General features: G+C 39.7%; 1 long non-coding RNA gene across 2 annotated transcripts; it reads left to right on the top strand.

Moving 5' to 3' along the window:
- LOC114045404 lies at window positions 1-21,081 on the top strand. Of its 2 annotated transcripts, XR_003569370.1 has the most exons (4): window positions 1-145; window positions 16,453-16,657; window positions 17,149-17,226; window positions 20,689-21,081. It is a non-coding gene; the product is annotated as an uncharacterized LOC114045404 (long non-coding RNA). The 2 variants fall into 2 exon arrangements; XR_003569369.1 differs by lacking the exon at window positions 1-145 and having other exon boundaries at window positions 16,029-16,657.
- Window positions 21,082-24,043: the final 2,962 nt, after the last annotated feature.

Genomic DNA, 24,043 nt, shown 5'->3' with positions numbered 1-24,043 from the left:
TCCTAAAGTGGAGACTTGAAAGAGGGCACCGAGATAGGGCCCCGGGTCACACAGTTTGCCTGAAGCAAAGCCAGCTTGGAAGGCATGACTCCCGGGTCCTAGTTTTCCATCCGCAGCCCATTTTTAAGATAAGGAGAAATTAGAGGTAAGTGGCCAGATACTCAATGTGGTCTCAGGTTCCTTTGCTTAGTTACTAACAGAAAGTGAGCCCATCAAGCCTTCCTGTCTCTCCTGTCCCACTTGTCTTCCTCCTGCCCTGTTCCCTTGAACCCAGACACTCACTCAAGAGGGAAACAGAAACAGGAAGTGGGCAAGTAAAGCCCTATGTACATGTAGGTGTATTATTGTTTTTCTTGTTACAATGATAAATCCAAGAACATTTAGAAGTAGACAAAGGTAAGACATTACTCTTAAACTTTTAATTTCATTCCTGTTACTTGCATGTACCTCGATGCAGTAGACAGAGGTCTGATTTGGACTGGACACAGATCTCAACATAAACTCTTACCAGCTGTGGGACCTTGGCCAAGACACTCTCCCCCAGTAACTAAAGAGTATCAGTTTCCTCATCTGCAAAATGAGGATAACACTACTTGTGTTACCTATCTAATAGGGTTGTTGTGAGGAAAGTATTTTCAAAATATAAGCTATTATTAGCAACCAATGATAAAGATTTATTAAGTGGCTCCTGTGTGTCAGGCTGTGTGCTGTGCACTGGAGACATAAAGACAAAAATGGAACGTTCCCTGACCTCCAAAAGCTTACATTCTAATGAAGAAATCAACATGAATGTATATAAATATGTGTGTATATGCAGATATACACATGTAAATATACGTATGTGAGCATAAAAATATATGTATGTATAGAAATGTGTGTATGTATTGTAAATAAATGTATATATGTGTATGTAGATACATATATAATGTATGTGTATATTATATATTTATATGATTTACATATAAATATATTACATATAAAATATATACATATGTGTATATATGTATGTATATATATCAAACACAAGTAATTGTGCTGGGGAAGCAGTTGGGGAAGGGGGGGGATCAGAAGAAGGTGATACTTAAGCTGAGTTTTGAACGTAACTAGGGGCCCCAAGGGGGACATGAGTACGCCCTCAGCTACCACTGAACCCAACACATCTATATCTTTTCAACTCAATGTGATTCTTATCGATGTCTTTATATAATTCTTCCATAAAGGGTCCAATCATTGGGCTCAAGTTTTTCCTTTGGTTATTTCAGTGTCTCGGTAGATACCAGTCGACTACTTCATTAACTAAAGTTTTTGTTAAATCTTTCAGAATTGTTTATTTTTATAATGTTGATTTTATAGTACAAAATATTCTCTTGGTTCTGCTTACTTCATTCTGCCCCAGTTCATACAAGTCTTCTCAGGTCTTTCTAAAGCCATTTACTTCTTTATTTATGAAAGAACAATAGTATTCCATTACATTCACACACCATAATTTGTTCAGCCATTCCCCAGTTATGGCCACTCTTCCCCACCTCTCCTTAGTTTCCACTGAAAAGGGAATTTTTGAAGCTATAGGACCTACCATATTGGTCCAGCCATTCAGGAAAGCAATTTGGAATTATTTCCCTAAAAATTATTTAACTGTGCATGTCCTTTGTCCCAGCAATATCACTTCTAGATTTATATACCAAGGAGATCAAAGAAAGAGGAAAATATACAATATGATATGATGTAACATAATATAATATGCATCGCATGATATGATATGGCAAGATTTAATATGATACAATATATGATTGCTATATGATATGATATGATGTAAGACAATGTAGTATAATATAATATAGTATATTATAGTATATAACATAACATAATATAACAGTGTAACATAACATAACATAACATAACATAATATAATATAATATAATGTAACATAACATAATATAATATAATATTCTTAATTCCTTAACTGATATTCCCAGGACATGCACTTTTTGTGCACTTTTGTTGCTCTTGGCCTCATCAATGGCCTTCCTAAAATGTCGGGACTAAAACAGAACACAGTATTCCAGATGTAGTTGACCTGGGACTGATAGAACAGGACAATTTCCTCCCTCACTGTGGACACTCTGTTTCCCATAATACAGTTTAGGAATATATTAACTTTCTTGGCTGACATTTATCACACTCTCAATTTACATTTAGATTTGTATTGTTGTTGAGTAGTTTCAGTCATGACTGACTCTTCATGGCCCTGTTTGGGGTTTTCTTGGTAAAGATACTAGAGTGGTTTGCCATTTCCCAAACAGATGAGGAAAATGAGGCAAACAGGGTGAAGTAACTTGCCCAGGGTCACACAGCTAGTGAATGTCTGAAGCCAGATTTGAACTCAGGAAGATGAGTCTTCCTGACTCCAGGCCCAGCACTAAACCTACTAGACCACCTAGCTAACTCTTAATTTAAAGCTGCCTCATAGATTTAGAGAGCAGCTGGGTGACACAGTGGATAGAGCACCAGGCCTAGAGTCAGGAGGACCTAAGTTAAAATTTGACCTCAGACACTTTATTAGCTGTGTGATCCTGGGCAAGTCACTTCACCCTGTTTGCCTCAGTTTCATCATCTGTAAAATGAGCTGGAGAAGGAAATGACAAACCACTCCAGTATTTTTGCCAAGAAGACGCAAATGGGGTCATGGAGAGTCAAACACGACTGAAACTACTTAACGATAATAAAAATCTAAATGTAAGTCGAGGGGCATGATAAAAATAAGTCAAGAAAGTCAATGTATTCTTAGGCTGAATTATGGGAAGCAGAGTGTCCGCATCTGGAATGTTGTGTTCTCTTTTAGCCCCCAACATTTTTGGAAGGCCATTGATGAGGCGGAGAGCTACCAGAGAAGAGCAACAAAAGTAGTGAAGGGTTTTCAAGTGCATCCCCCGGGAGTATCAGTTAAAGGAATTAAGGATGTTTATCCTGCAGAAAACCAAGTGGGATATAATAACTGCCTCCAGGTATTTGAAGGGCTGTCACTTGGAAGAGGGATTAGGCTAGGACTGTTTGGCCCTGAGGGCAGAAGGTGGAAAAAAAATGAGTGGATGTTACAAAAAGGAAAAGCCTCAGTTTGAAGTCGGGGAAAATCTTCCTAATAATGAGAATCGACCCACAGTGGAATGGCCTGCCTCAGGTGGTAGTGGGTTCCCCACCCCACCCCCTACCCCTACTGGTGCAATCCAAGGGCAAGATGAAGGATTGTTGCAAGAATAAGGCAGAGAGCATTCTCATTCAGGCACAAGATGGAATAACCCTTTCAACTCTTCTGACACTCTGATATTACAAATGAGAAAACTGAAGCCCCTGGGGGCAAAGCGGATTATCCAAAGACACACAGAGGCAGAATTTAGGACTAGAACCCAGAGCTTCTTAAATCTCAATCCACTGAACCATGCTGTGTCCACTCATGGGAATAGAGAATGATGATGATAATATAATATAGCACCTACTGTGTGGGGCCACTATGCTAAGCACTTTACAAATATTATTGCATTTGATTCTCACAACAACCCTGTGAGGTAGGTGCTATTATGATCCACATTTTACAGTTGAGGAAACTGAGGCAAACAGAGGTTAAGCTACTTGTTCAAGGTCACGCAGTATCTGAGGCCATATTTGAACTCAGGTCTTCCTGACTCCAGGCCCAGAACTCTGTTCATTGAGCCACCTAGCTGCCTCTTAATTTAAAGCTGCCTCATGGATTTAGAGGACAGCTGTGTGGTGCTGTGGATAGAGCGCCAGGCCTGGAGTCAGGAAGACTCATCTTCCTGAGTTGAAATCTGGCCTCAGACACTAGCTGTGTGACTCTGGGTAAGTCACTTCACTTTGTTTGCCTCAGTTTCCTCATCTGTAAAATGATCTGGAGAAGGAAGTAGCAAACCTTTCCAGTATCTTTGTCAAAAGAGGGGTCATGAGAAATTGGACATGACTGAACAACAACAACATAGATTTAGAGCTGGAAAGGACTTTATATTGAGTCTATCTAATTTTCACAGATGGGGAAACTGAGGCATTAAAAAACTGGGGGTCCAACATATCTTGACTTTGTTCCCAAACTGCTATAAGGTTTCAAAGGATGGGGTTTATTTGTCCTCCATTTATTGGTACTGCAGCCTCTCCAACGCCGTAGTAGGTCTTCATGAGTCAGTGTAGCTGAAAAACTCCTCCCCTGGTATCCAGCCTTGTGACAATATGCCTCTTCAAATGCAGGCTAAATTTCTTGCTGGGCAACATAAACTCTTTGAAGCCGGGGGCAGGTTTTCATTTTTTTGTCTATATCTCCAGTGCCAGAGCATAGTGATTAGACTGTCAGACTTGCGACTGTCTTGAGACCTGAGTTCAAATCTCAACTCTGACACTTACTAGCTGTGTGACCTCAACTGGGCAAATCATTGAACCTGAATTTCCTCGTTTGTTACATGGGGATAATAGTAACTTTAAAGGTAGTGTTAATAACCACAGTAAATTGACATTAGTATCTGTACATCACACTTCAATAAGACATCAAAAGAGGGCTTCAGTAAGAGACTTAGCATCTGGGCTATAAACAAATCACTTTGATATGCCTTAGTTTCTCTATTTGCCCAGTGAGGAGACCTTTTTTTTCTCTAGATGTGCTATGAGCACTAATGAGTTAATATGTGTGAAACGCCTTTAAACCCTTTCATGGGATATAATTATACAGTTATTATCATCAAGGACTTTCTGGGTAGGGTTTCCTCTAGCAGTCAGCCAAGTAAAGTATATTCTATGGTCCTTCTTTCTCCATTACCTCTTTGTAGGCATTTCCCCCAAGTTGGGGACCCTCAATTTACCCTTCCGGAATGAAAGATAGCCAGGAATAGCATAGTGTAGTGGGAAGCATGTAGGATTTGGTTTGGGGGGTTTGTTTGTTGAGGTTCAGTGACTTGCCCAGGATCGAACAGCTAGTAAGTGTCTGAGGGCAGATTTGAACTCAGGTCTTCCTGACTCCAGGGCCAGTGCTCTATCCACTTTGCCACCTAGCTACCCCAAGTCTGTAGGATTTGGAGTAACAATACTTGGCTTTGAATCTCAGCCCTTTCGCTTACTAGCTGTGTGATATTGGGCAAGAACCTAGGCCTCCATTTCCCCTTCTGTGAAATGAAATAGTTGAACTAGATGACCTTGAAGTACACTTCTAGCCCAAGATCGAGGATCCTGTGGTTCTCACACCCACCTTAACCTTGCTTCTCTCCAGTGCGATAGTGTCTCTGCCGGGTCCTTTCTCTAAGCCTTGAAGTCGATCCCCTCCCTCACCCAAGGTATGAACCAGAGCTCCTTCTCTGGAAATCCCGGGTGGCGCCTCCTGCCTCACCCCACAGCCTCTAGGTGATGCTTTTTTCAGCTTCATGGGCTGGGCTCCATGAGTCCTCCTTGGAATTCCTGGGTAAGAACCTTTTAAGCCTGCCTGATTTATGGACTTCCATTAGCTTTTCTTCTTGATGCTCTATCTTTGCCATCAACTCTCCTCCACTCCCATAATCCATAACCTCAGGATAAGTTGTCTTTTTTTTTTTCCATTAGCCCCTTCAATGGAGACCAAGGCAAGAGAGTATTTATTCTTCCCTGCAGTTCCCAAGTCTACTTGGCCTCATCCTCCTTCTATATCAGGGAGAAGCCGAATGTTACAGTGGACCTGTAGTCCAACAAACAGGTTCAAATGCCCCTCCAAACCCAGTTTCCTCCTTTGTAAAATGAGGATGTTGGACAAATGGCTTCTGAGGCCTCTTGCTGCTCTTCTTGCCCCCACCCATTCATTCCCATCTCTCCTTTCCCTAGTTTGCCTTCTGATGATCCCACAGCTGGCATGGCTGAGATGGAGTCTTAAGGATGACTTTCTTCAGCACCTAGTGACCTTTTCTCCCAGGAGAAATCATCTTCCCCTGCAACCTTCTCCCCCGGGACATCCCTTTGCCATGGAGACTCTTTTTTTGTGAGTTCCTTCTAGGGCCTCCATTTTGGGGAGGGTCCCAAGCCACCCAACCCTCCTTCCTCTCCTGGCTCTGCCTTTTCCTTTAGGACTTAAATACTATGCCCCAACACTTCCTCCTCCCATTTCCAGCTCCCTTTTGGGTATGGTCCTTAGAATGTAAGCTCCTTGAGGGAAAAGACTGTCATTTTTTTTCTTGATAATTGATTTATTTATTTTTAGTTTTCAACATTCACTTTCATAAGATTTTGAGTTTTAAATTTTCTCTCTCTCCTATTCCTCTCTGCCTCCCCCAAGACAGTGTGCAATCTGATAGAGACTCTACTTATACATTCATATTAAGCATATTTTCCCATTAGTCATGATGTAAAGAACAATTAGTACTAATGGGAGGAACCACGAGAATGAAGCAATAAAACAAAACAACACAGGCATAGGAGAGCCAATAGAAAGCCTCCATCTGCATTCAGATTCCATAGTTATTTCTCTGGATGTGGATAGCAGTTTCAATCATGAGCCTTTTGGAGATGTCTTAGATCCTTGCATTGTTGTGAAGAATCAAGTCTATCAAAATCAGTCATCTCACAACATGGTTGTTACTGCATACAGCGTTCTCCTGATTCTGCTCACTTCACTCACCATCAGTCCAAACACATCTTTCCAGGTTTTTCTGAAGTCAGCCTGTTCATCATTTCCTATAGCACAATAGTATTCCATTACATTCATATACCACAACTTGTTCAGCCATTCCCCAATTGATGGACATCCCCTCAATTTCCAATTCTTTGCCACCACAAAAAGAGCTGCTATGAATATTTTTGTACATGTGGGTCCTTTTCCCGTTTTTATGATCTTTTTGGTACATAGACCTAGAAGTGGGATTGAGAGGTCAAGATTCTTTTTTTTTTCTGATCATATTTGTATTTCTAGCATTTAGCACATTTAGTTTGTTGCCTGGTCTTTCTGTCTTATTTCTTCAGGTTTCATCTGTGAATTCAGGCTAAGCCATACTTCAGATAATTCTGTGACATCTTGGCAATAATGCTATCCTGGTAGCTCTCATTCCCTAAAACCTCCCTGAACTAAGAAGTTTCTCTTGTTACAGAATCTGCAATTTACAGATTAAAAAAAATGAAGCCTAGAGAAGACTTCCTTTAAATCTCAGATCATAAAAGGACAGCTAGGTGGCACAGAGGATACAGTACCAGCCCTGGAGTCAGGAGGACCTGAGTTCAAATTTGGCCTCAGACACATAAAGCTCACTAGCTGTGTGACTCTGGGCAAGTCACTTAACCCCAATTGCCTCACCCCCCCAAAAAAAGAAAGAATTGTTTAAGAATTACTGGGGGCATCTAAGGTGGTTCAGTGGATAGAGCACTGGCCCTAGAATCTGGAGGACCTGCATTCAAATCTGGCCTCAGACACTTAACACTTAACTAGCTGTATGACACTGGGCAAGTCACTTAATCCCACTGCCTAGCCAAAAAAATATATATATATACATAGATAGATAGATAGATAGATAGATAGATAGATAGATAGATAGATGAACAAATCTCAGATGATAGAGCTAGAGTTGGGAAAAAACCGAGAAGCCATTTATTAGAGGATGATAATATCCAGCCATAGCTGTAGTGATGAAGACTAATAATGATATCTGTAGGGTACCTTACATATATCATCCCTGCTGAGCCTGATAATAAGTCAATGAGGTTTGAGGGACATTATGTCAAGCATTTTATAAACCTTAAAGCAATAAAAGCTCGCTGTTGTTAGTGTGAAATTCTTGGAAGCAATAATTATTTGAAACAACTTCAAGTAAATGAAATGGAAACTGTTTCTTATGTGTGTGACTTTGGGCAAGTCTCAACTTCTCCCAGGCCTCAGTTTCCTTATGAATGAATGAATGCATAAATGAGAGAACAAATTAATAAATACGCATTTATTAATCACTTACTATTTGCCAAGCCCTGTGCTAAGCTCTGAGGACACAAAAAAAAAGGAAGAAAAAAGTCCCTGCCCTCAAGAAGCTTGTATTCTAAATAGATAATATACAAATATATAGCATAAATGAAAGGTAATTTGAGAGGGGAAGGTCTGCAGAAGATGGGCCTTGAGTCCATTTTTTTAGGTAATCAGAATTAAGTGACTTACCTACTGTCACACAGCTAGTAAGTGTCTGAGGCCAGATTTGAATTCAGATCCTCCTGACTCCAGGGCCAGTGCTCTACCCACTGTGCCACCTAGCTGTCCTTTTCAGTTGAGTCTTGAAGGACCTGAGAGAAGCCAAGAGAGCATTAATATACTTATCTTTTAAGAGTCAATGAGATAGGGGCAGCTAGGTGGCACAGTGGGTAGAGCTCCAGTCTTGGAATCAGAAGTACCTGAGTTCAAATCCAGCCTCACACATTTACTAGCTGTATGACCCTGGGTAAGTCATTTAGCCCCTATGGCCTCACCAAAAAGCAAAAAAAAATTTTTTTTAAAGTCAATGAGATAACGAAGACATATATGCTTTGAAAACTATTGAGTGCTATGGAAATGTGAGGGAATATGGTTATAATTTCATCCACACATCCAAGAGAACTATTACAGCTCAACAGCTCAGAAATGCCTCCTGACTTGTTAGTACTGAATACTATGGCACAAAGTGCTCCCAGAGGCACCGTGCTCAGTATCTAAGGCCATTTGGCTGCCCTCTCCAACAGCCCTGACATGTGCTAAAGTAGGCAATAAGGAGCGTGAGCCAACCTCCCTTTGTTGATTTAGAAACAAAAGAACATCCTACTGATAAGATAACATTTCAGGACATAAAATGGGTCCACTTTGTGCCCAGTAATCATCAGACACATCACAGAATTCTTTCATTTTTCTCCAGAATGTCAGTTGTGTGTTGATTGAATATCTGGATATGTGACTGGTTTTTTCAGTATTTATCCAGGCATTTTTCAAAGGGCAGACCTTGGCAAGTAGCCCTTCCCTCTAGGGAGCAAGGTCACCAGATCCTGGCTGACTGTTCTTATGACCTTAAAGAAAATTTAGTGCTACTATTGGAGGTTATCAACATGGTACTTGCTCATCTCCAAGGCTTAGTAATGGCCAGTCTGACTGAGACCTGAGGAGCTCATTCATCCATGTAACTAGCAATTATTTTAGCCCCTAGGACAGAGTCATGAAGCACCACCATTGAGGCCCATCAACATGAAAGGTGCCCTCAATTGAATCATCTCTGATGTGGACATAAATAAGACATAATACAGACACATTCAATTGAATGGGGGAAAAAATTCTAATTATATTCATGCAGAATCTAAGCTCTATGAAGGCAAGCATCCTTTGTTTTTTGTTTTTTGTTTGTTTGGTTTTTTTTGCCTTTGATTTCCTCAGAATCTAGCACAGCATCTGGTCCATAGCATGTTCTAAATAAATACTTATTGGATTCAGCTAAATTCAATGGTAGTTTTAGGGATGGAGTATTGGAGCTGGAAGATCATGGTGCAAAGAGAAGAAGGCTGGCTCAGAAATCACAGGACCTGAATTCAAATCCTACCTATGACACTTGCTACCTATGTAGCTTTGGGTGAGTCACTTTCCGGCCTGGGCCTCAGTTTTCTCATCTGTAAGATGAAAAGGTTGGACATGATGACCTCAGAGGTTCCTTCCAGGTCTGGATTTATGATTCAGTGATCTTGGAGGTCATCACTTTGTAGATTACGAATTTAGTCTCTGTTTCTAATAGCTCATGTTTAGTGCTTTCCAGGTGAAGAGAGCACTTTCCGTATAAGAAACATATGAGGCAGGAAGAATAAGTATCACATGAGAGGCAGGTTGCTATGATGTGGGTTCAGATCCTGCTTCTGATACTTGCTACTTGTGTGACCCTGGTAAATCACTTAACCCCTCTAAGGCCTCAGTTTCCCAAACTGTAAAATGAATGTTTTGGTCTAGATGACTTAGAATGTCATTTTAGTTGTATATCTATTTTGCCTATGGCTCCCTTTTTACAAATAAAGAAAATGAGGCCAAGAGAAGTGACGGGAACATCCATACAGAGCTTGAAGGAACTTCACAGGCTAAGTGCAAAATGGCAGAGCCAGGATTTGATTGAAGGCCCTTTGACTCTAAAATCAGCGCCCATTTCAGTATGCAGAACAGCCTCTCAAAGACTTCCAGGGTTAAGCCAAGGATCAAAATTTGGTCTTCAGACTCTATTGGGGCTATGCATTTCTCATTAGAATATAGCAGAAGCAGCAGCAGCATGACCTTCTTCTTCCTCTTCCTCTCTCTCAGTCTCCTTCCTCTTCTTGTTCTTCTCATCCTCCTCCTCCTCCTTCTTTCTCTTCCTTCCCTTCCTTCTTTCTCCTCCTCTTTCTTTCTCCTCCTCCCCCTCCTCTTCTTTCTTCCTCTACCACCACAATTTGATTTCTATATAAACTTCATTTAAAAGAAGATGACAATGAGATATTAACATCAACATAACATCAAATAGAAAAGAATAGTAACAGGATAACATCTTGTCCCACTATGAGTTTGTGAACTTTACTAAAAAGAATCAAATGAGCTAAAAGTATCATAACTGCCACTACAATTTATAAAGTGCTCTAAACCTTGCAAAGCACTTTACATGCATTGCTTCATTTGATCCTCATAGCAACCTCATAAGGAATATCCTAGAAAAGTTATTATTGCTATTTTACAGACGAGGAAATGGAGACTGGCCTTGGTTCACAGAACTAAGTTGTAGATATGGAATTAGGACCTCAATTCTTCTGACCCTAAGTCAAGCACTTTTTCCGATATAGGCAGAAAAGGAAATTGAAACCTACATTTATGTTTGTCAGTTTGATGACTAGGGTTATAGGATCATATAATTAAAGAGTTTTGTGCTAGAAGAGACTTCAGAAATCTTCTCATCGGGATTATCTAAAAGGATGGGGGGAAGAGACAGCTAGGTGGTGCAGTGGATAGAGCACCCACCCTGAAGTCAGGAGGACCTGAGTTCAAATCTGGCCTCAGACCAAACACTTGACACTTAGTAGTCACGTGACCCTGGGCAAGTCACTTAATCCCAATTGCCTAAAAATAAAAAAAAAATTTAAAAAGGATGGGGTGAGAAGAGAGTTAACTATGGAATCCTAGGTTCTGAGTTGAAAGGGACCAACCACAGTGACCATCTAGGTCAAAGCATAGAATGCAAATTCTCTCTACAATATGTCTGGTCAGTTCTTATCCAGTCTTGTTGCTTGAAGGCCTCCAGTAAGGCAGCCCATTCTATTTTTGGACAGCTCCGATTGATGAAAAGTTCAATCAAATCTAAATTTGCTTCCTTGTAATTTCCATCTATTTATTACTCCCAATTTTACTCTCTTTAGTGATGAAAAACTAGTTTAATTCACATTGAATCCAACTTTAAAACCAATATGATAGTCCTTCAAGTTCTTGAAGACAATTATCATGCCTCTTCACCCAAAGTCTTCTCCAAGCTAAGCATATTCACACCTGACATGGACACATGGTTCTTTATCATCTTTGTTGCCCCACCATGTATACTGTCTCCAAAACCTCCTCTCTTTTACTGTCCAAGGTACCACCATCATCCAAGTCATCCAGGATTACAACCTATGTTATCTTTGACATCTCACTATCTCTCACCCCCCCATATCCAATTAGTTGTCAAGTCCTATCATCTCTACTTTCTCAATATCTCTGTCCCCTTCTCTCCTCTGATACTGCTACCACCCTGGTACTCATTACCTCATGCCTAGACTATTGCAATAGCCAGTTATTTGGTCTCTTTTTTCTCCTCACGCCAGTCCATCTTTCGCTTAACCATCAAGTTGACCCTTCTAAAATGTATCAAACTTCCCCTACCCGCCCCCATTCAATAAAATCTGGTGGCTACCTATTACATATAAAATCCTCTATTTGGTTTTTAGAACCCTTCATAACTTTGCCCCTTCCTACTTTCTAGTCTTCTCATACCTTACTCCCCCTATCCCCAGCCATGTACTCTTCAATCTAGTGACAATGTCCTCCTTGCTATTCCTCAAACAAAACACTCCATAGTCCAACTCTGGGCATTATTACTGGTTGTCCCCCATTCCTGCAACTCTCATCTCACCTTGGTTTCCTGGCCTACTTCAAAATTCAGCAAAAGTCCTACCTTCTACAGGAACACTTTTCTAATCATCCTTAATCTCAGTGCCTTTCCTCCAGTATTATCTCCACTTTATCCTGAACATATTTTGTTTGTATATTGTGGCTTGCATGCTGTCTTCCCTTAGACTGTGAGGTACTTGATATCAGGAACTGTTTTTTTTTGCTTTTTTTGAATCCTCTGTGCTTAGCACAGTCCCTAGCGCATGTACTAATAAATACTTATTGACTTAACATTTATGTCCCGTCTAAAATGTGGTGTCTAGAAGTGAGCATAGCATTACACAACTAAAATGAAAAACACTGGGACAACCCTCTCCTTAGACCTTGACACTAGACCTTCCTTTTTGCCCCACTTAATAATATTTTATTTTTTTCCAATTACATGTAAAGATAGTTTTCAACATTCACTTTTATAAGATTTTGAGTTCCAATTTTTTCTCTTTTCCTTCCTCCTCTACCTCCTCCCCAAAATGGCAAAACAATCTGATATAGACTATATATGTACAACCATATTAAACATATTTTCACATTGGTCATGTTGTGAAATCATTATAGGAACAAAAGGGGAAAACCATGAGAAAGAAAACAAAAAAAAGTGAAAAAATAGTATGCTTCAATCTGCATTCAGACTCGACAGTTCTTTCTTTGGACGTGCATAGCATTTTCCATCATGAGTCTTTTGGAATTGTCTTAAATCATTGTATTGTTGGGAAGAGCTAAGTCTATTGTAATTGATCATCACACAATGTTGCTGTTACTCTGTACAATGTTCTCTTGGTTCTGCTCTCTTCACTCACCATCACTTCATGTATATCTTTCCAGGTTTTTCTGAAATCTGCCTGCTCATCACTTCTTATAGAACAACAGTATAGAACATTCATGTACCACAACTTGTTCAGCCATTCCCCAATTGATGGGCATCCCCTCAATTTCCATTCTTTTCCACTAGAAAAAAATATTTTTGCACATGTGGGTCTTTTTCCATTTTTTTATGATCTTTTTGGGATACAGACCTAGTAGTGGTATTGCTGGATCTAGACCTTTTTTTTTTTTTGGCTAGGCAATGGGGTTAAGTGAGTTGCCCAGGGTCCCAAAGATAGTAAGTGTTATGTGTCTGAGGTTGGATTTGAACTCAGGTCTTCCTGAATCCAAGGCCGGTGCTCTATCCATTGCACCACCTAGCTGCCCCCGGATGTGGACCTTTCTTAATGCAACTTCAAATTATATTAGCATTCTCAGCTAGCATATCACATCATTTATTCTCATTGTCTTCATTCCACTAAAAAATTCCAGTTTTTTTAGATGAACTACTGTCTAGCTATTCCTCCCTCAGTTTACAGAACTCAAGTTGACTTCTTATCTAAAAAAAATGTTATATTTATTTCTATTATGTTTCCTTAACAGATAGGCAAGAACTTGGTTGATTCCACTAAGGTGGAAGCAATTTCTTTATCAGCCTCTGTCTACAATCAGATCAGTGACTTGTTAAAGCAAAGATCAATATCCATACCAAACTGGCAGGAAGAATAGAAAGGAGAATAAAAAATGGTATGAAATTGCCCAAGTAACTTCAATTTGATTTATTTAAACAAGCTAATGATATTGAAAAATGGATAACCAATGCAGAAACAAACATCAACACAGACAATAAGCATTGCCTACATAAGTTCATTGATATAAATCAATCACCATAATAAGGAGACCAAAAGATCTCAGAAACTGCCTTAACTAGTTAACAATTGGACCTCTTACTAAGCAAAAGGATATGAAAGCCAAAGAAGACACTGGTTTAAGGCATAAATTCATCTGTAAAATCATATGATTTGCTGGGAGCAATATCCTGAGCCCTAACCATGCCCCTCCCCCAAAGTTAGACTAGTTTTTCTTTTAAAAGCATTGAAGCTTCCCCTAGAATTAATTGGTTCAAGTCACTAAGGCTCAGTCCATTGCTGTAGTTTCCTGATCCCTGGGGCAGAAAACAGCCAGGACGAGGCTTACGAGTTGTGTGACCCTGGGCAAGTCACCTAACCCCAATTGCCTCACCAAAAAGAAAAACCAAAAGAAAAAAGAAAAAGAAAACAGCCAGGACATGAGAGGGTAGAGCACTTCCCTCTAGTTTGTAAGCACATACCAGCAGCAAGAACTACCTCTGGAAGGTATGATTTACTGAATTACTGATATACTTTACTGAAGTACTGATTTACTGAATTAATTCTTTATCTTGGATGAACATTTCTCTGTTCTGATTGTTCTTCCACTGTTTTGAGGAAGCAACAAGATAGTAGGGTTGGGTCAAGCCCAGCCCACAAAAAATAAACAAGAAACATGGGAAAATTTATATGAACTACTGCAAACTGAAAGAAGCAGAACCAAGACAAGACCATCCACCACAAACACAACAATGAAAATTTTAAAGAGATTATTAAAAGGAAGTTGAACTCTTAAGAAATGGGAAAAACAAAGGACATCCCACAGATGAGAAAATAAAACATAAGGGACTTATAGGATAGAATATTGTGAACACTGCCCATCAACTGTCTCTATCAGATATCTTTGTTTAACTGTTCAAACTGAAGGGGTATAGGGTAGGAATTACTGTGACAAAAGGCATTAATAATATGTACTTTAAGTTTATTTTTAAAAGTTTTATGGAGGAAGATGGTAAAATATATTGTCACAATGAAGGTTGTTAATAAGATCAAATGAGATACATGTAAAGAGCTTAGCACAGTACCTGGCATTCAGTAGGCACTATATAAATGCTTATTCCCTTCTTTTTCCCTTCTCTTTATTTTCTTAAGCATTTATTAAACACCTACTATGTACCAGGCACTGTACAAGAATTATCTACTTTAATTCTCCCAACAACCATGGCAAGGTAGATGTTACTGTTATCTCTATTTTACAGTTTAGGAAAAATGAGGCAGAAAGAGGTTAAGTGACTTGCCTAAAGTCATACAGCTATTAAGCATGTGAGGCTGGGTTTGAGACTGGACTCCCTCACTCTCTAGGCCCATCACTCTACCCACTTTTCTATTCAGATGCCTCACAAAACGGCAAGGGAAGAAAAAAAAAGAGTGGAAAACAAATTTATAGGAGCTTGTCAAGAGACCTATGAAAAATTATCCAACTGACATTAAAGGATAACATAAGAATAACATACAGATGAAAAATAGAAAAGATCTGTCAAGATTTCTAATACAATTATTTGTATCAGAAATAATTTTCTCCAATAATGCCAGTGGAGATACCACATTTGGACTCTAACAAAAGAGTTATCAATGAGCTACATTAGAAAATAGAAGACACTACAAAAGCACAAAAGAAAATAAAGATTCTACAAGGAAGAAGCTAGATAATGAAAACAAAAACCAAGAGAAATCAATTTATTTAAAATGTATTAAATTTAAATATTATTAAAATGTATTAAATATTAACTTATTTTGGGTTTTTATTAGAATTTATCCATTTTGAATTTTATTAAAATTCATTTAATTTTCATTTTAATATTTATTAATGTTAATTTTATAAAGTTTATTGAATTTAAATTTTAAAATTTATTTAAATTTATTTAATTTTAAAATTTATTAAAATTTATTAAATTTGAATTTTTAAAATGTTTAACAAATAAAGATGCAAAGAGAAACTGAATACGACCAAGTATACTTAAACACTGGACATGATGCAATATTGAGGATGTCCAGAGATCAGTTTTCCAGGTATGTGGGGGAAAAAAAGACAAGATAACAAAGTCTTGAGAGGAAAAAATCTGGATTTATTGTTATTGAAAGAAGGTGACTGAGAGAATATTACTATGACCACATTTTCATGGTCCCAAGAATGAACCAAAGATATGAATAGAATACAAGGACTTATTGTTCATCAACTATTAAAGAAGAAAAAAGGATTTGATTCAGTTAAATGAAATGCTTCTTAAAGTCTCTCCTCCAACAAGGTGTTTTCTAAGCTTCTGTCAAAACCATACAGGATTCCTTGGAAAGACAGAAAAACAGAGCCAACTTTGTTTGACAGCCTCATGGTTTTTAACATCAGGAGAGGAATGGAAGAGTGAGATGTATGCTCACACAATCAGAGATTTGGAATTTGAAGAGACTTTAGGGGTCACTTGGTCCAACTGCTTCATCTCACAGATGAGTAAACTGAGACCTAGAGAAGGAAAAGAAGTCTACCAAGGCTTTTGTGGTTCAGTCGTTTTTCAGTCTTGTCTGATTCTTTGTGAGCTAATTTGGGGTAAGCTCTGGAAAGATACTGGAGTGATTTGCCATTTTCTTCTCCAGCTCATTTTACAGATGAGGAAAGGCTACCCAAGCAATAATGAGCAGGCCCTTTGACTCCAAACCCATTACAGTGTCCAGTGTTCCACACTGCCTTTCAACAAAAGAGCTTGCGACGGTGATCAAAGACAGACAGTGACGAGCCCAAATGAAAAAAGAAATAATGCTCAAGGTCCTCAGCATACTACTATTTGTGGATGGTGATCAGGTATGTGTGCTAGGACCAGCTCTGACTGACTATGAGAACAATTTGTTAAATTTTCATTGTGAGCAATGATACCTCAGAAATCAGTAATCACCTTGAATCAAAGCTTGATTTATTGTTTGGTTGACTCTCTAGGCTTAAGAACGTGTTAATAATGCAGATTAAACTTAAAAGTGTGTATCTGTATGTATCTATATTTATTGATTGATTGATTGATTTTTATTTCTTCTTTCCTATTTTCCTTCCTTCTTGTTTTCCTCATTCCCTCCCTCCATTCATTCTTCCTTTCTTCCTTCTTTTTTCCTTTATTTCCTTGTTTCCTTTCTTCCTCTTTCCTTCTTTCCTCTCCTTTCTTTCTTCATTACTTTCTTTTCTTTTTCTTCCTTCCTTCCTTTCATTCTTCTTTTCTTCCCTTATTTTTCTTCTTTCATCTTTCTTTCTTTCTTTTGTCTTTCTTTCTTTCTTCCTTTTCTTTTCTTTTCCCACTAATATAGGATTTAGCTGGACCAGAGTAGAAGGCTCAGGAAATGAAGTCATAATCAGAATGAAGGTCTAATGATTGGAGGATAATGGTAATAACAATCACAATAACAACAATGATGGCAATAATAATATAATAAATAACTGTCATTTATTTCACCCTTTAAAGTTTGTAAAAATGCTTAACAAATATTATCTCATCTGAGTTTCACAACATGCCTGATGGCAATCCATTTAAGCTGTTTTCCCACTAGAATGTGAGCTTTCTGAGAGGCAAGGATTGTTTTTATTGATAATGATAATAATTAGCATTTGTAGAGCACTTTAGGGTTTGCAGAATACTTTACATATATTATCTCCTTTGATAAGCACAATAAACCTATGATGTAGGGTCTATCATTAGCCCCATTTTACAGATGAGAAAAATGAGGCTGATAGAGGATAAGTAATTTGCCGTGGGTCACAGAGCTAGAAAATATCATGGGATTGGATTGGTACTCAGAATTATCCTGGTTCCAATTCCAACAATCCATCCACTGTACCATCTTGTTACAAAAGGTTTTGCCTTTCTCTGTATCCCCAGTGCTTAATATACCTGGCACAATGTAGGCACTTAATAAATGCTTGGGGCCTGACTGATTCTAGTGAACCACAGAATATCACAGAGCCTCTTGAATGAGATCCATGCCCCAATTTCTCATCTCCCCCAAGCCTTGGAATATCCACACTGGATGCATCCTCTGCCCATTTGATTGGATGGCCCTTCCCAGAATTTCCACTGAATGAGGATGGTCAGGCCAGCCATGATTCATTGTTCCTCTTGCTGTAGTTGGGATTTCCTCTACCATGTCCCCATACTGCCTTCTCCTCCCCACCCCACCCCCATTTCAGCTTCCTTTTATGCTTTGTCTTCCCCCATTAAAACATAAGCTCCTTGAGATCAGGAATTGTCTTCCTTTCTGCTTATATTTGTATTCTCAGTGTTTGTCATAGTGCCTGGCACATAGTAGTCTCTTAATAAATGCTCGCTGACTGATTTGCTATTAACTGACTATCCACACATGAAAAACCAAATGGATGAACAATTCCTTTCATTCAGATTGATATGCCAATTGTTCCTATTGATATACCCACCAATCACCCTTAAAGCTCATCCATCAGTACACAAATCTGCAACAGACATTGTATATGGACCACATGCCAGGCCCAGAATGGAACAGAAAGAGAATCGGCTGGATTGACTTTGAAAAATTGCATAGCTCTTTTAATGGCCCAAAGCTTCTCTCTGAAACATCTTTCTTTTTGACAATATTCTTTCAGTAATGGTATATGGCTTTGAGTCATGGGAGTCTACAGTCTTCAAAGGCTTGAAGTTGAGGGTTACCCAGAGGACAATGGAGAGGTATATGGTGGGCAGGAACGAGCTCAAACGTGTTACCAAGAACTGCATGAGACAATCTAAGTAGAGGATGCCATCAATGAAATATATGGGCAGGATAGCAAATGACTCATTTACCTGTGGCTAGAGCAAAGGATAACCAATGGCCATGTGGTCTACTAGCATTTGAGTAATGTCAAAGGGTAAAGAGGAAGGCCCCTAGAATGTTGGGCGGACTTCCTCTGGAAAGTGTGTGAGAGGATACAGATCGAGTCACACAGAGGGAGAAGGAATGGATGGACAACGATCCACATAAGACCAATTTTCTTGCTTCCATTCTCTTCCTTCCACTCACACAGCACCACCCTAGTTCAGGCTGTCAGCTCTTCTCTCCTGGACTATTGCCACAATGGGTTTTCCTGCCTCCAGACTCTCCCCTCTAATCTATCCTCAACATAGCTGCCAAAGTGATATTCCTGAAATACAGGTATAAACATGCCACTTTCCTGCTAGGTAAAGAGCACATTAGCAGCTAAGTGGTACGGTGGATAGATTGGTGGTCCTCAAGTCAGGAAGATCTGAGTTCAAATCCAGCCTCAGACACTTACTGGCTAGATGACCCTGGGCAAGTCACTTAACCTCTGTCTGCCCCAGTTCCCTCAGCTAAGAGTAAAATGGGGAGAACAGCACTAGCTCCAAGGGATTGTTGAGAAAATCAAATGAGATAACATTTGTAAAGGCCTTATTGCTTATTTTCCTTCCTTTCCTCCCTCTCTCCCTTCCTTCCTTTCTCCCTTCTTCCCTCCCTCCTTTCCTTTCCTTCCTTTCTTTCTTCCTTTCTTTCTTCTCTCCCTTCTTTCCTTCCTTCCTTCCTCCCTCCCCTCCTTTCCTTCCTTCCTTTTTTCCTTCCTTCCTCCCATCATACACACATTACACAGTTAACTCCTTGTCTTCACATACCCCATGCCCAAAACACATTCCCGCCTCACCTCTGCTCTTAGAATACTTGACCTCCAAATTTCAGCTCAAGGCCCCTCCTTCAGGAGGCCTTTCCTAATCCCTCTTAGCTGCTAGCACCTCTCCTCTTTCCACCCCCTAGTAATCTCTGTACCAGGCCAGCCTTTTAGATGCTACTTCCCAATTCCCACTCTCCTAGGCTGGCTACTGCTCCCTTCAGGGGACCGGGGAGTTTGGAATGGTTTTCTAACACCCATCAGCCTCACCTAATGCCTAGCAATGTAGTTTACACCTTTGATAAAGTAACTGATTCAACTGAGGAACTTAGACATTGCTCATACTTCTTTTACACCTTTGATTAATTGATTCTTCACCTCAAAGAGACATCTCCTTTCATGAAGGCATCAAGGCTTGAAACATCTTGTTAGCTACAATAACTAGGGCCTAGGGTCTCCAACCTCCCTTTACATCTCTTATTCACTTTGCATAAATTTGGTACTCACTTATATGGGCACATGCTGTTTCCCCAGGAAGAATTGGAGCTCTTCCCAAAGAGGAATTATTTCATTCTTTGTATTTCTATCCCCAGCACCTAGCTGGATTGGTGGAAGAATAGATGGAGACACATAGTAAGATATATGTGTGTACATAGGTATGTGTGTAAATATGGATATACGCATATGCCTATGTGTGCACATGTGTATGTGCATATATGCACATATGCATGTATACACATGTGTATACGTGCACACATGTAGCTGGATGGATGAATGGATAGATAGATAGGTCTTGGGATGAAAAAAAGGTCAAAAATGGTCTGACCTCAGCAAGCATAAATTCTAATGGGGGAGACATGCAAACAACTAGTTACATACTATAACCCCCCCCCCCCCACAGACACACAAGCAGGGATTCAAACTCAGGTCCTCTGACTCAAATTGACTAAATCACAAAGAGGCAAGTGACTTGCCCAGAGTCACACAGCTAGTTGTGTCTTCCTGATATAGTCTTTTCACTATACTAGCTGACATTTACATTCTCGTGGGTTTTTTTTAGTCAATCAACAAACATCTATTAAGTACCTGCTATGTGCCTAGCACTGTACTAGGTACTGTAGATAGATGGAAGAAAAGACAATATCACAATCCTTGCTTTGTAGTTTGTATATGAAGCACGCAGGGCAGCAATCGTTATCTCTTCTTTGCTGTGTTTCCTTCAGGTCGCATAGCTAAGACGCTGGCAAAGATGGGCCTCCAACCCCCAGCAGGAGCTCTTTCCTCACCACCAAAGCTGGCTGGAGGCCGCCTTCTTCATCTCCAAGATTGGCTCAGACTTGCAGAGAGCCAAGTACCTTCTGGAGGCCAGCAAACCTTTCACCAGCCCCGCCCACACTTGATGACTCCAGCCCCATGGGTCCTTGCCCCACTCACCTGCCCTCCCCTTGCTCCCTGCCTCTCTTGGCTTCCACATGGGGACATCACGATCCCCTGGCCATGTTACCCAGCCCTTTCCCCAACAGACAGCTCTTGTAAATGCTAACTAAAAAGGCAATAACTAAACTAACAAGGCCTCTTTCTGCACCCCCTGTCTCCTGGCTTCACCCAGAGGAAATCAGTCCAGATTTTTTTTCCCCCATAGTAAATAAATAGTTAATATCCTTGCACAGAGAGAAAGACACACCTCCCTACAGAAGCAGCCTTGACTTGGGCAGCTCTTTCCAAGCTCTTTATTTCTTCTTTGCTCCACTGAACCCTCCCCCATCTCCCGTCCCCCCTCCCACCCGTAACACTGGAACCTGCTTCAGGTCTCTTGGCCGCTGAAGAAAGCAGCCTCACAGCAACAATAGATGGAGAAGCCAAGGCAACAGCTCCCTATGGACATGAATCATAACAACCCGGAAAAAATAGCCAGCAGAAAGCAGAGATGAGAGAGAAAGAGTCCCGGGAACCACTTTTTAAAAAACCAAATTATAAATAATCTATAGTTTATAGTTTTATGTATAATCAATTCTGAGTCTTTACGGATTGGGAGGGGGGAGTTTAAATAATCACATTTAGAAAAATCTTAAAAATTAATATTTGAAAATTTAACATATTTTTTTAAAAAAAGACAGTCTCTGCAGTGTAATTGACCCCTTGCCTCATTTATTTTATTAATCAACCAATTCAACAAGCTTTCACTAATTGATTACGATGGGCTTGGGGCACTGTGCTAAGTGCTAAGGATACAAAGGTAGGTTAAAAGTTCCAGTCCTTGAGAGCTTGCATTCTAACTGGGGAAGGAACTTGTAAATACATCGGGGAAATACTCAGACAAAGTAAACGGAATGGCAAGTTCCCGAAAGGTAGAGTCTGTCCCATTTCTGTGTTTGGGTCTCAGGTACCTGGCTCCAGGTAGACCCTTGATGAAACCGGACTTCCAAGAGGACAGGATTACTCATATTGCTTCCTCAGCACTTGGCCCAATGCCTGACACATAGTAGGTGCTTAACAAATGCTTTTGAATTCTCTGGTTGCTTAATGCTTAAAAATAGTATAAGCTTGAACAAATCACCCTATTTGGGTTTCAGGTTCCTCATCTGTAAAATGTTGGGGTTTCATTCAATTCAATAAGCATTTATTCAGCATCTGCTCAGCACTGACTGCACAGAGACAGTTTTGTAAAAATCTCCATTTATCTTAGTGTATTTATGAGACACTAGATGAAGTCAGAAATACCTGGGTTCGAATTCTACTTTAGACATTTGGTACGTGGCAATGATGGAATGAGTGTACCTCTCTTACAATTACATTCTCTTAGAAGCTGGAAGGGACAGCTTGGTGGTGCAGTGAATAGACCAACTTTCAAATCCGACCTCAGACACTGATTAGCTCTATGACCATGGGACCCTCATTGCCTCAAAGAAAAAGAAGTTGGAGAACATGAGTTCTAAGGTCCATTCTATCTCTAAGTGTATGATTTTATATCTACTACTACACATATTATACACATACATATGTGTATAACAAATTAATAGATATAGTGACATAATTAGAATGATATAGAGTATATTGGTGTATCATAATGTAATGAAGCATATTTTGTATGTAATATATTGCATGTAACATACATATATAAGATGATTTATATATACAATATAAACTTTTTCACCAATACCTTAATTGAAGCATAATTTGGATAGACTTCCTTTGAAAGGCAAGATCTTCTGCTGTTCTCTCCTTCTGCTGCGTTGACCTTAATTAACTGACCTACACAAAGCCCTGGCCTTCCCTGAATGGAAAGTGGAGATCAGACAGGTTACTAACCCTATCCAATTAGAATATTGCATTTACCTGTTTATGGATTTCTATCTGCAATGCAGATGCTAGCACTTGAAATTCGTAATAAACCAAGGGTCAATTACTTCTTCAGGGTAGGGCACTCCCACCATTCCCACAGCTCTATAACTGAATAAATAAGCCTGAGGAAATTAACTAAGTCACACAGAGGCAAGTGACTCATCCAGGGTCACACAGTTAGTTGTGTCTTCCTGATTCCAGCTTTCTACCTAGTAGGTTACCCTAACTCCATAATACCTCTAATAATAGTGGACATTTACATAGTGTTTTGAAGGTTTAAGAAGTGCTTTGGAAGCATTATCTGACTTGAGATTGTCCCTAGGTATAATCTAAAATTGTAATTTAGATTGTAACTTTCCCTCCATCAGACCCCAAAGGCAAGGACAAAGTCCTCTAAGCTATTATCTCCATCCATGGGAAGATGGCAGATGTCATTACGGAGCTTCAGAACTAGGGCCCCCAAGCCAGAAAGGGCCCTTGGTATCTTTGCCCAATAAAAAACACATTGATCTCCTGTAGCCATTTCCCTTATTCTCAGTGTCTCTGATAGGGGGAAGGGTCAGGGCACTAGCAAGCACAATATTCTGTATATATATTTCTTATAACTTTTTTTTTTGGTGGATGACATCTCTCTCAATGGAATGTAAGTTCTCTGAGGGAAAGGATGCCTCATTTCTGTGTTTGTGCCTCTGGCACCTAACACTGGGTCTGGGACATAAGAGGTGCTTCATAAATGCTTACTGATTGGTTATTTGATTCCATTTCATTAAAAATGAGGCAGCTACCTGCCAAAGTAGATGGAATGCCAGACTTGTAGTCAGAAAGACCTGAGTTCAAATCCTGCCTCAGACATTTACTTAGCTGTGGGATGCTGGGGAAATCATCTAACCTTTCTTGCCCTCAATGACTTCATCTGTAAAAGGGGGATAATAATAGCACCTACCTTTCACAAGGTTGTTATGAATTTTTGAATGTGATAATATTCATAAAACACTTTGCAAATATTAAAGCACTACGTAATTGCTGGCTATTGTCATTATCATAAAGGCTCACGGTGGATTGGTTTGGATTAAAGCTGGGTCTCCTGGCAGCTAGGTGGTACAGTGGAGAGAGTGTAGGGCCTGAAGTCAGCAGGATCCTAGTTCAAATTTGGCCTCAGACACTTACTAGCTATGTGACCCTGGGCAAGTCACTTAACCCTGACTGCCTCAAAAAAAAAATGATCTTATTTTATTC

Source organism: Vombatus ursinus, unplaced genomic scaffold, assembly GCF_900497805.2.
Source record: "Vombatus ursinus unplaced genomic scaffold, bare-nosed wombat genome assembly UNPS02001287.1, whole genome shotgun sequence".
Taxonomy (NCBI): Eukaryota; Metazoa; Chordata; class Mammalia; order Diprotodontia; family Vombatidae; genus Vombatus; species Vombatus ursinus.
Note: the sequence above shows the minus strand (reverse complement) of the source record. Positions and strands in the feature narration are given on the sequence as shown.